At 41.9% G+C, this 12,050-nt stretch overlaps 1 protein-coding gene across 1 annotated transcript in view; it reads left to right on the forward strand.

The window, feature by feature from the left end:
• Positions 1 to 12,050, forward strand: part of ARHGEF37 (Rho guanine nucleotide exchange factor 37) — an 84,121-nt gene that overhangs the window by 18,290 nt on the left and 53,781 nt on the right. The gene's annotated exons all lie outside the window — the stretch shown is intronic.

Here is a 12,050-nt window from a genome sequence, read left to right on the forward strand (position 1 = left end):
GTTGTTTGGATGTGACACAGTTTATCCTTTATACTGTAAGTGGATATATAGGTTTTAAAATTTTGGCTATTATAAATAAAGAAACTATATACATTCTTCTACATGACTTTCTGTGGGCACATGTTTTCATTTATTTTGGTCAAATACCAACTAGTTGAATTGCTGGGTCCTAGTAAGAGAAGTTTCTGTTTATTTTTATTTATTTATTTATTTATTTTTATTTATTTTTGAGATAGAGTCTTACTCTGTTGACCCAGGCTGGAATGCAGCAGTGCGATCTCTGCTCACTGCAACCTCTGCCTCCCAGGTTCAAGCGATTCTCCTGCCTCAGCCTCCCCAGTAGCTGGGACTACAGGCACCTGTCACCATGCCCGACTAATTTTTGTATTTTTAGTAGAGATGGGGTTACATTATGTTGGCCAAGATGGTCTTGAACTCCTGACCTCAGGTGATCTGCCCACCTTGGCCTCCCACAGTGCTGGGATTACAGGTGTGAGCCACCACACCCGGCCTTATTTATTTATTTTGAGATGGAGTCTTGCTCTGTCACCCAGGCTGGAGTGCAGTGGCTCGGTCTTGGCTCACTGCAACCTCTGCCTCCCAGGTTCAAGCGATTCTCCGGCCTCAGCCTCCTACCTGAGCAGCTGGGATTACAGGTGTGCAACACCATGCCCGGCTAATTTTTGTATTTTTAGTTGAGCGAGGGTTTCACTATGTTTGCCAGGCTGGTCTCCAACTCCTGACCTCAGATGATGTGCCCGCCTCGACCTCCCAAAGTGCTGGGATTTCAGATGTGAGCCACTGCACCTGACCATATGTTTAACTTTATTAGAAACTGCCAAACTTTTTTTCCAAAGTAGGAGTACTGTTTTATATTGGATGTTTTTAGTATTTTTCATGTTTATTCATTCTAATGTGTATGCAGTAGTAATTCCCAGCCAGTACAATAATGCAAGAAAAGATACACAAAGCATAAAAATTAGACAGAATGAAGTGAAATTTTCTCTAGTCACAGATGATATGATTTTGTACATAGGAAATCATGAATTTTTAAAACACCTACTAAAACTAATAAATGAATTTAGCAAGGTTTCCAGGTACAAGGTCAATATATCTAAATTAGTTATATGTCTCTATACTAGCAACAAACAATTGGAAAATTAAAATTAAAGTTTAACTTATATTACCGGGTGCAGTGGCTCACACCTGTAATCCCAGCACTTTGGGAGGCCGAGGTGGGTAGATCACCTGAGGTCAGGAGTTTGAGACCAGGCTGACCAACATGGCGAAACCCCATCTCTACTAAAAAAAATACAAAATTAGATGGGCATGGTGGTGGGCACCTGTAATCCCAGCTACTCGGGAGGTTGAGGCAGGAGAATCGCTTGAACCCAGGAGGCGGAGGTTGCAGTGAGCCGAGATCCTGCCATTGCACTCAAGCCTGGACAACAAGTGCGAAACTCCGTCTCAAAAAAAAAATATGTTTGGCCAGGCACGGTGGCTCACACCTGTAATCCCAATACTTTGGGAGGATCACGAGGTCAGGAGTTCAAGACCACCCTGGCCAATATGGTGAAACCCCGTCTCTACTAAAATTACAAAAATTAGCTGTGCGTGGTGGTGTGCACCTGTAGTCCCAGCTACTTGGGAGGCTGAGGCAGAAGAATCGCTTGAACCCGGGAGGCGGAGGTTGCAGTGAGCCCAGATCACACCAGTGCACTCCAGCTTGGGTGACAGAGCAAGACTCCATCTCAAAAAAAAAAAAAAGTTTAACTTACATTGTACACAAAAATAAAGATGTTTAATTGGCTAGATTTTGTTTTGTTTTTGATTTTTTTGAGATGGAGTTTCACTCTTGTTGCCCAGGCTGGAGTGCAATAGCACAATCTTGCCTCACTGCAACCTCTGCCTCCCAGGTTCAAGTGATTCTCCTGCCTCAGCCTCCCAAGTAGCTGGGATTACAGGCATGCGCCACCACGCCCAGCTAATTTTTTGTATTTAGTAGAGATGGGGTTTCACCATGTTGGTCAGGCTGGTCTGGAACTCCTGATCTCAGGTGATCCACCCACCTCAGCATCCCAAAGGGCTAGGATTACAGGCATGAGCCACCGCGCCCGGCCAAGTTTTGTTTTGTTTTGTTTTGCTTCGTTTTGAGACAGAGTCTCTCTCTGTCACCCAGGCTGGCATGCAGTGGCACGACCTCGGCTCACTGCAACCTCTGCCTCCTAGGTTCAAGCAATTCTTGTGCCTCAGCCTCCTGAGTAGCTGGGATTACATACAAAAATAAAATTTTAGGGAATCAACAAAAGTTGAGTATGACCTCTACACTGAAAACTACAAAACTTTGCTGAGAGAAATTAAAGAAGACCTAAGTAAATGGGGATACAGTGCACGTTTATGGATTGGAAGACTCAAAAAAGTGTTAAGGTGTCATTTATCACCAAATTGATCCACAGATTAAATTCAATCCTAATCAAAATCACAGTAGGCTATTTAAAAATAGAAATTGACAATGTGGGCCAGGCACAGTGGTGCATGCCTGTAAACCTAACACTTTGGGAGACCGAAGTAGGAGCACTACTTGAGCCCAGGAGTTTGAGACCAGCTTGGGCAACATAGCAAAACCCTGTCTTTACAAAAAATAAAAAGTTAGCTGGGTATGGTGGTGCATGCTACTTAGGAGACTGAGGTGGGAGGATTGCTTGAGCCCAAGAGATCGAGGCTGCAGTGAGCTGTGATCTCTCCACTGCACTCAGTCTGGGTGACAGAGTGAGACCCTGTCTCAAGAAAAAAAAAAAAAAAAAAAGAAGTTGACAAGCTGATTTTTAAAATTATATGAAAGTGCAAAAGACCTAGCATAGCCAAAACAACCCTGGAAAATAAGAACAAACTTGGAGGTCTTACAATACCTGGCTTCAAGACTTTCTATTATATAAAGCTACTATAATCAAGATAGTGTAATACTGGGATAGGAATAGATAAATTGATACCTTGAACTGAATAGAGAGTCCAGAAATAGAACCACCTTTATATGGTCAATTGATCTGCAACCAAAGTATCAAAGCAATTCAATGGAGGAAAAGAAAGTCTTTTCAACCAGTGATGCTGGAAAAACTGGTAATCTGTATGGAGAGAATATATAGTTTGTTTCTTCTTTCTCTTATCCTCTTATGTAACATGGGATGTATTGACTTAATATCATAGTATGTAAATATTGTTAACTTTACATGGTAGTATTTAAGTTACAGGCTATCAAGGAGACAAGTAAACATTACCCAAGGACTTTGCATTCTCTTCTGGGGAAAGGGTTGATGCATTTTCAGTTGTATGCAGAATAGTGTGTAATATCAGGTGGAAGTATGAACTTGTTATTGTCTTTATTTGGAAGCATGGTTTAAGGAGATGCATATGGGTACCAAGCTGACAAGTGATGGACTTGTGAGGGTTAACGTATCAACTTGGCTGGGCCTCAGTGTCCTGATAGTTGGTCAAACATTATTCTGGATGTTTCTGTGAAAGTGTTTTTGGATGAGATTAACCTTTACATCAGTAGACTTTGAGTAAAGCAGATTACCCTCCATAATGTGGGTAGGCCTTATCCAATCAGTTAAAGGCCTTAGGAGAACAAAGACTGACCTCTTCCAAGCAAGAAGGAATTCTGCCAAACTGATTGTGTTTGGACTGAAACTACAACTCTTCCCTGAATCTCCAGCCTGCTGGCCTACACTGCAGATTTTGGACTTACCAAGTGTCTTAGTCCATCTTGTGTTGCTATGAAAGAATACCTAAGACTAGGTAATTTATTTAAAAAAAAAAATTATTTAGCTCACAATTCTGCAGGCTTGGTAGTTCAAAGGCGTGGCCCTGGCTTCTGGCAAGGACTTCTGCGCTGGGTCATAATCTGGCAGAAAAGGTGAAAGCGGAAGTAGACACATGCAAAGAGAGAAAACCCAAGGGGCATCCTGGCTTTATAACAACTTACTCTCACAGGAACTAATCCATTCCTTCAAGAACTAATCCAGTCCCACCAGAGTAAGAATTTACTCACTACCTTGAGGATGGTACCAAGACACCCACGAGGGTAAAGCCTCCATATCCCACACACCTCTCATTAGGCCCCACCTCCCAACACCACCACATGGGGAACAAATTTCAACATGAGTTTTGGTAGGGACAAACAAACTGTATCCAAACCATAGCATTCCAAGTCTCATAATCACATTAGCCAATTCCCCAAAATAAACCTCTCTGTGTGTGTATGTATACACACTTTGTTAGTTCTTTTTCTTTGGAGAACTCTAATACATTTCCTTACTTCATTCGGGTCACTGCTAAAATGTTCTCTCCATAGGAGCACTTTTCTTGACCAAATTATTTAAAATATCCCCTTACCCATACTAACTCAATGCCCAGTTACTCTTCAACTTCTTACCTTGCTTTATTTTCCTTCATGGCATGTATTAGTATCTAAAATTGTGTGTGTGTGTTTACTCTTTTATTGACTTTACCTCCTTCACTAGAACATTAGCTCAATGAGACAGGAACTTTTTCTGTCCTGTTTACTAATGTATCCCCAGAACAGTGCCTGCTTCAATAATATCTGTTGAATGATTCAGTAGATTATATATGCGCCATATATATATTTACATATATAATCAATATATGGCCTATAACCTGCTTTTTAAAATTTACAATATATCATATCTATAACATGGATATCCTTACATGTCAATACTCATAGATTAACCTTGTTCTTATTGGCTGCATAGTATTCCATTGTGTGAGATACTGGGATTTATTAACCAGTATCCTGTTGATAGTTATATGGGCTGTTTTTAACTTTTCACTTGGATGTTTTTTAAGTCACAATAAACATCCTTATGCAAATATCTTTATATACTTTGTGTGATAGGATAAATTAATAGAAATGAAATATCTGAGTGAAAATGGTTGTATCAACTTGCACCCTTATAAATTATTTCTATCCTTGCCCACACAATGGCAGATTATTAAATCTGTAGTGACAAGACCTTGAGACTGTATTCCAAGGAACTGAATGCATGTTTCAGGAGAGGGAGTTTCCCTTTCACTAGACATTTTTCTCATGCAGTTTCTAGCAGAGGTGCACTAACAGAGGAAACTTTCATCTAGAAACCAATAAATAAAAATCAAATATTACAATCATTCAGACAATACTTGGAAGGGTACTGATCCAGAATTTCAACTATAATTTTATCTGGTGATATGGGACCAGACTGAAACACAGAAGCTGGAGGATATTGCCTGTCAGGAAGTTTACTAAAAGGCTGGGTCTCCTCACAGGTCTATCTGACCGCTCCATCTATTCTTTGCCGGCTCCCCTTTCTTTGCCTGCCCCTTGGTTGTGTTCACCAGTTTTTTGGCCTTAGCCCTCTTCTTTTCGTGCATTTACTGCTTTCCTAGAGTGATCTCATTCATCTTATGGCTTCATGTACAACGGATATGCCAGTGACCTCCTAGTCTATATTGCCAGTCCAAACTTCCCTCTCTCAGAGCCTTACATCCATCTTCCTGTTGACACCTTCACTTGCATAGCACAGGTATCAGCTAGCCCAAAATTTGTCTCATCCATTGTCCACCTGACTATCCAAGACAGAAATCCCAGAGTCAGCCCAGGTACTCATCTCCTTACATCCCATAGGTCACCAAATTCTATAGATACTCCATCAAAGTTTTACTCTTACTTTCTCCTCTTCTACCTCACTATCACTGCACCTTAATCTGAGTCTTTGTCTCTCCCTTGGCCGAATACTACAACTTCCTAAATGATTTCTCACCTCAGCCTTATGTCTTCTGGGATCCATTTTCCACTCTCTAGACAGATGATCTTTCTAGAATTAAATAATATTATGCTGTTCTCATTCTTCAATGGCTCCCCCATTACCTACAGATTACATTTAAATTCTTGAGTATGGCACCCATGCCCTCCATGATCTGGTGCCTGCTTATGTCTCCAGTCTTGTCTGTCACTGAACAATCCATGCAGATCATTCAATCCACTTATAATGAAGTTCCTGCAGTTTCTGAAAACACAAGCTAGTTTCATATTGTTATGCCTTGTCTGTACTTTCTGTCTGGTATAACTTTTCATTTTCCTGGTAAGAAATGTTTCTTTACAGACTCGGTAGGAAAGGTCACCTTATCTTTGGCTCCCTAATTTCCCTATAGAATTGCCAACTCCCTGTTGTAGCAGACACCGTTGGCTGCCTACCTAAGAGCATTCCTCTTTTTCTTTCCTCTTACCCAATAAGATCCCAGTTTTGTTAAGGCTACATGGCTCTATGCTCAGGGGACTGACCCAGTGATGGGTCTTCATCCCTCTAGGCCAGTGATTGGTTTAGCTATGCACGTGGGATACTATTCTAAGCAATGAGACATGAGGAAGGGTCTGCTAGAGAGCTTCTTCAAGGGGCTTCCTCTCTTGAAAAGACACGAAGTAGAGATGGCCCTTTCTTCTGTTGGACATTGTAGTTTTTGGATAAGTTGGATTTCTGTCACTGCAACCAAATGACTATTTTTTTTTTTTTTTTTTTTTTTGGAGACAGGGTCTCACTCTGTCACCCAGGCTGGAGTGCAGTGACGCAATCTCAGCTCACTGCAACCTCTGCCTCCCGGGTTCAAGCAGTTCTCCTGCCTCAGCATCCTAAGTAGCTGGGCAGATTGCTTGAGCTCAGGGAGTTTGAGACTAGCCCGGGCAACAAGGTGAACCCCCTGCCGTCCCCCCCTCAAAAAATACAAAAAATTAGCTGGGCGTGTTGGCACCTGGCTAAGTGGTGGTTTTCAATACAAAATGTAAAACAGGGCCAGGCACAGTGGCTCATGCCTGTAATCCCAGCACTTTGGGAGGCCGAGGTGGGCAGATGACCTGAAGTCAGGAGTTCCAGACCAGCCTGGCCAAAGTGGTGAAACCCCATCTCTACTGAAAATACAAAATTAGCTGGGCATGGTGGCACATGCCTGTAATCCCAGCTGCTCTGGATGCCTAGGCATGAGAATCTCCTGAGCCTGGGAAGCGGAAGTTGCAGTGAGCCAACATCATGCCATTGCACTCCACCCTGAGTGACAAAGCGAGACTCCGTCTCAAAAGCAAACAAATAAACAAAGAAATTGTAAAATAGGCCCAGAGACGGTATGAGATGCTGGAAGAAATGCAGGCTTTGAAGTCATACTACTGAGGTTTCAGTCCCAGTTCTGTCATTTCATGGTAGTGAGGCCTGTGTGAGCTTCTGAATCTCTCAAAATATCAGTTTTCTCATTTGTAGAAAGAAGATGGTAACACTTATCTTTTAGGATCATCTAGCAGAATGCCTGGCTTATAGGCTCAATAAAGCAGACAGTCTTGTTATAAAAATTATTATACATTAGTAATGAGGCTACTAAATTTGTCTGTTATGTGATAAACGTTTAGCCACCATAACATAAATTTGTCTGTTATGTGATAAATGTGTGAGCCACCACGCCCGGCCAACCAATAATTTCTTGACTTGTCTTTCCTACAGATTGATATCTCAGGGCCGTGCATGGTGGCTCACACCTGTAATCCCAGCACTTTGGGAGGCAAGGCAGGTGGATCACCTGAGGTCAGGAGTTTAAGACCAGCCTGGCCAACATGGTGAAAACCCATCTCTACTAAAAATACAAAAATTAGCCAGGACTGGTGGTGTACAACTATAATCCCAGCTACTAGGGAGGCCAAGGCAGGAGAATCTCTTGAACCTGGGAGGCAGAGGTTGCAGTGAGCCGAGATCGTGCCACTGCACTCCAGACTGGGCAACAGAGTGAGAGACTCTGTCTGAAAAAAAAAAAATTGATATCTCAGGAGACAGAAGAAATAATTCTCAAAACTTACGTTCTAGACTTAGTAGAATACACTTTTTACACGGTTATAGAGATCTTTGCAGAAAGCAACCACACGAGAAACACTGTGGTATAGTAGTAGACTTGGCTTCAAATCCCAGTCACCTATGAGCTATATAATCTTGGACAAGTTACTTAATCTTTCTGAGCCTCAATTTCATCATCTGTAAGATGCAAATAATATCTATCATAGGATGATTGTCAGGATTAGAAACAATCTATGAAACATTACTGACATGTATTAGGCACTCAATAAGTAGCACCTGTTTTCATTATTACTATGGAAAGAGTGGTAGATTTCACAAAGTAGAATAAAAAATTAGATATGATCCCAAGACTGAGACTCTAAAAGAGGTAGACAGCTTTTAAAAAATGTATCAGAAAAATGTATTTACTTGACTCATAGCATTGCACGTATTGTGGTGCTAAGTAAACATTTGGCACAACTTACCTCTTTCTTCTCAACCTTCTTTTGCTTACCTCTGGAACAGCAAGTGATTCTAATGATTAAAAAAAATGGTATGGGAAGAAAGTATTAGTGCTATAAAGAAGTTCTCTGATTAGCTAAAATTATAAAAGGTTGATAAACAAACATAACACCCACTTCTCCAGGTTTGGAGCATTCAGCTCAGTTGCTGTATTAAGTACATTATGCAGGTTATGTTCTTCAATTCTTTTAGTTTGGGGCCTACCAATTATTAGAAGATGACAGCCACGTGGACATTTGTCATTTTCCTGGCTGCCCAGCCTCCATGTTACCATTATACATTTGGGAAACAGGACATTGTGTAAAGCAGGGCCCTGGATCTCATTCATGGAAGCCAAAAGGCCTTGGTATCAGTTTTCTCTGATTATGATTCTGGAAAGAAGAATGAAGAGAAGCAGGCAATGTGTAAAGTTTATTCAGTAAATTTTAGTGAATTTCAGTGGTGGTGACATTCAGTAGCCGGTAACAGTAATGGCAGCTAGGTGATCTATGGCATCCAGTCCCCAGGACCAGAGCCTGAATGGCAGGGCCAGTGGCATTGACAGTGTCCAGCAGAAACATCTTTCCTCTGGCATGGTCTCCTCTGTGGATCTGGCCACCTGGCCTCCCACGGTGCCTGTCTATATTACTAACCCAGTTCTCTAGCCTTTCTACTGATTCTTTGAGCTCCCAAATACTCTTTCAAGAAATTCCTTTTCTGCTTTGGTTAACCAGAATCAGCTTTTGTCGCTTGCAACCATGGACTCTGGCTAGTAACTAGTCTTTAGGTAATGTGCAACCCAAAAGACTCCAGTGCTGCTTACTTTAGTAAAAATCCCTTAATAAAGTCATGGTCAAATTTGCAACTGGTCTAGGAGTTCTGTCAGGGCTCCCTTTAAGGCCTATACACCTCAGGCAAAAGAAGAAATACCAAGGAAAGAGGCTGTTGTCTCTTGACTCTCAAATGTCTGCTGCCCCACCCTAATCCACCTCTTTGCCTCCTACAATGTCTTCACACTCACTTATCCAGCCATTCAACAAACACTTATTCAGCACCTACTATGCACAAGGCATTATGGCAGGCAATAAGAGAAATCTAAAGATCAATAAGCTAACCCCGACAGTATACTTTTGAATTTTGAACTGGCACATGTATTTTCTTTTCAAAATACATAAAATTTAAAAATGGATCACTCTGTCAAAGGTAGAAGTGAAAGCGAACCCTTTTTTCTTTGGATTAGTGTCACTGAGGGCAAGGTGATGTCCATTTCTTTGTAAATGTTCTAGAAATCAAATGGATTCCTTTGTTAGAGGTTTCCAGTCAAAAGCAAACATCTCTCCAGAAGACTGAGAAAATAATGCCCCTTCTAAAGTCAACAAGTAGATTGCCGCTCATCAAAATCTGTGTGACTAGGGTGAAAGATGGTGGAATTAGTGGCAGTGCATTAGAAATGCCACTCAAAATAACTGAGTCCTAAAATAGAATCAGAGAAACATCAGTTTCAAATGAAAAATATTATCCAGCTTATTTTGGTCTCCTTAAATTGCCAAGTAAATACTTGGGATCCTATAATACAGCAGCTGCCCCGGGGAGTGTTGACACTTACATCTAAAACCACAGAATACTCAAGCAAGGAAGATGGGCACACATTACAAGTGCAAAGTATTCCATCACGTACTTCTGAAAAAAAGTGCAAAGTAAAACATGTAAAGCAGATGATTTCACACATTCAGGAAAAACTGGTCAGGCACATACACACTTTACAGGAGTGTGAACTGAGGCGTTGAGCACTCACAAGACCCTCACCTGGAAACAATCAGGAAGTCTGATCTAGGAATCAGTCTCAGCTTTAGGGTCAGCTCTTCACTTCCCAGCTGACTTTGGACAAGCCACTTAGCCACTCTAAGACTCACTTAGTTTCTTTATCAGTAGGTTAGAATAGACAAAATATCAAAATTGAAGAGAACCTTAGAGATCACCTCAATCAGTTTTTAACTTGTACCAGACTTTTCTTTGAAGCATCCCTAATAAGCTTCTCTGCTTGAATGTTTACTTTTAGTGACAGGATATGCTCTCCAGGCAACTGATGTTATTATTATTATTATTATTATTATTATTTTTTTTTTTTTGGGACAGAGTCTCACTCTGTCGCCCAGGCTGGAGTGCAGTGGTGTAATCTTGGCTCGCTGCAACCTCTGCCTCCAGTGCTCAAGCAATTCTTCTGTCTCAGTCTCCTGAGTAGCTGGGATTACAGGTGCCCACCACCATGCCCAGCTAATTCTTGTATTTTTAGTAGAGACGGGGTTTCAACATGTTGGCCAGGCTGGCCTCGAACTCCTGACCTCAAGTGATCTACCCTCCTTGGCCTCCCAAAGTGCTAAAGGGATTACAGGCGTGAATCACCGTGCCCCGCCAACTGATGTTATTTTTGAAATACTCAACTTGTTAGAAAAGTTCTTCCTTACATTTTAAATTGCAATGCATCTCCTTACAGCTTTCTGCATCCTGGTGGCCTCTAAGATCATACAGGTTAGGTCTAATCCATAGGGCTACTTTTTTGAAAAGTCCTCAACTTCCCTTGCTTTTCTTTTTTCTTTCTTTTCTTTTTCGAGACGGAGTCTCGCTCTGTCACCAGGCTGGAGTTCAGTGGCGTGATCTCAGCTCACTGCAACCTCCGCCTCCAGGATTCAAGTGATTCTCCTGCCTCAGCCTCCCAAGCAGCTGGGATTACAGGTGTGCACCACCACGCCCAGCTAATTTTTCTATTTTTAGTAGAGATGGGATTTCACTATGTTGGCCAGGATGGTCTCGATCTCTTGACCTCGTGATCTGCCCCCCCTCAGCTTCCCAAAGTCCTGGGATTACAGCCGTGAGCCACCGCGCCCGGCACCCTTGGTTTTTCTCTTCTGCAAGCTATACCACCCCTCTCCCCTTCAGTCGCCCTCATCTGTCACATTCAAGAGGAGACACTTTTCTGGTTTTCATGTTTTTCTGAGTGTAGAGTGGTGGTTAAGCAGCCTGAACCCTCAGATAGTCTGAATTCGAATACTGGCACTGTCACTTAGTAGTTGTGTGTCATGGGCAAGTTATTTTCACCTCTGTAGCTTAAGTTTCTCTCTCTTGAAAATGAGGATAATAATAATGATACCTATCTCTTAGAGAAATTGTGAATGAGATAATTGAGACAGTACAAGTAAAACATTTAGTATAGCGCCTGGCCCTTAGTAAGCAATATGACTACTACCAGCAGTAATAATACATAATAAGCCCTAAATTAAGCCCTAAAAATGAAAATAAGAATAAAAGAAGTGGCAGAATGAGAAAAGCTAATCTAGTCCATTCCTGACGCTACAAACAAGGTTTGGTTGCCCCGATATGAAACTTTACATGCGTTTCATAGCAACTATCACTTTCAATGGTGGGTTTAGTGTCTTGCACAGGAGCCCAATAAGGCCAGGACCTTGTCTATCGTGTTAACTGTTGTGTTCTCTGTGCCCAGAACAGTGTCTTGCTCCCAGTAGAGTGAAAGAATGGACCAACACCGTCATGTCATGGAAGCGACTGGCCGACTTGGCTAAGGTTGTGCAGGGCTCCCAGGAGAGCTGGGGCAAGAACCAAGGGCTCCTCGGCAGCCAACACTAAGAATTAAATTGAGGCCCAGCCCTACAGTTTGGTGATTCGGGCAGG

This window comes from Pan paniscus, chromosome 4, assembly GCF_029289425.2.
Source record: "Pan paniscus chromosome 4, NHGRI_mPanPan1-v2.0_pri, whole genome shotgun sequence".
Classification (NCBI taxonomy): domain Eukaryota; kingdom Metazoa; phylum Chordata; class Mammalia; order Primates; family Hominidae; genus Pan; species Pan paniscus.